Here is a 1,145-nt window from a genome sequence, read left to right on the forward strand (position 1 = left end):
GCGAGGACTGGTGTGGGGCGAGGGGAAGGGTTGGGGGGTGGGAGCAGGGTGGGGGTGTCTGCAGGGGGCTAGGGGGCTGCAGGGGGATGGAGCTGTGCTCAGCTTCCCTCTCCAGGGGCCCAAGGGCTGGGGTTGCACTGGAGCAGCCACAAGACCACAGGCACAGCCCTCAACGTCCCACATGCCCATCCCAGCCTGGCCTTGGAGTGCCCCCCACCCTGCTGGGCCTCGGTGGGACTCCAAGGGCAGCTGCGTGCTGGGAATGCCGGTGGGACCCTCCCCGACAGTGGTGCCGGGCAGCGGTGCACACCTGGCTGCCTGGCACACCCGGCTGCCTGGCACACCCTTCCCGTGTGCCCCGTGCCAGCTGGGGGACAGCATTCAAATTTTCCCTCCCCAAGCCCTGCTACAGCGCTGCTGCTTGCCCGTGCAGCGGGAACACAATCCCCGCCAATTTCCCTGTGAATTTCCCTGCAAGCCCGGCCCTGCCTCTGTGTGTAATTACTGTGCCTGGCAGCTGCTTCCCTCTGCCGCTGCCCTGTGCCGGCTGTATTACTCATCCTTGCCCGCTTCCCAGGGATTGGGAGCGCGGCAGCTCTGCCAGGCGGGGTCACCCGGCTCGGCTGTTGCACAATGAGGGTTGGGGGGCACGGAACAGCTGTGTGGCCACTGGACAGCCAGAGCGTGGCCCTGGCATGGCTGAGGCATGGACGCTGTGTGGGCACTGTGAGGGCACTGCACGGCCCTGGCATGGCCACTGCACAGCTGCTGCATGGCCTCTGTGTGGCCATTGCATGGCCAGTAAATGGCCATTCTGTGGCCAGTACATGACTTTTGCATGGCTACTGAGTGCCAGTTGCATGGCACTCAGTAAATGAACATGACGTGGCTTCGGTGTGACCATTGGATGGCCACTGTATGACTATTGTGTGGCCAGTAAATGACCATCATATGGCCTCTGCATGACCACTGCATGGCCAGTAAATGCCAATCACATGGCCACTGAATGACCTTTCTATAGGTAGTAAATGATCATCACAAGGCCACTAACTGACCATTCTATGGCCAGTAAATGGCCATCACACGGCCGCTATGGGGCCACCACACGGTCACCAAATGACCACGGCGTGGTCACTGCACAGCCA

Source organism: Corvus brachyrhynchos, unplaced genomic scaffold, assembly GCF_000691975.1.
Source record: "Corvus brachyrhynchos isolate BGI_N302 unplaced genomic scaffold, ASM69197v1 scaffold365, whole genome shotgun sequence".
Lineage (NCBI taxonomy): Eukaryota > Metazoa > Chordata > Aves > Passeriformes > Corvidae > Corvus > Corvus brachyrhynchos.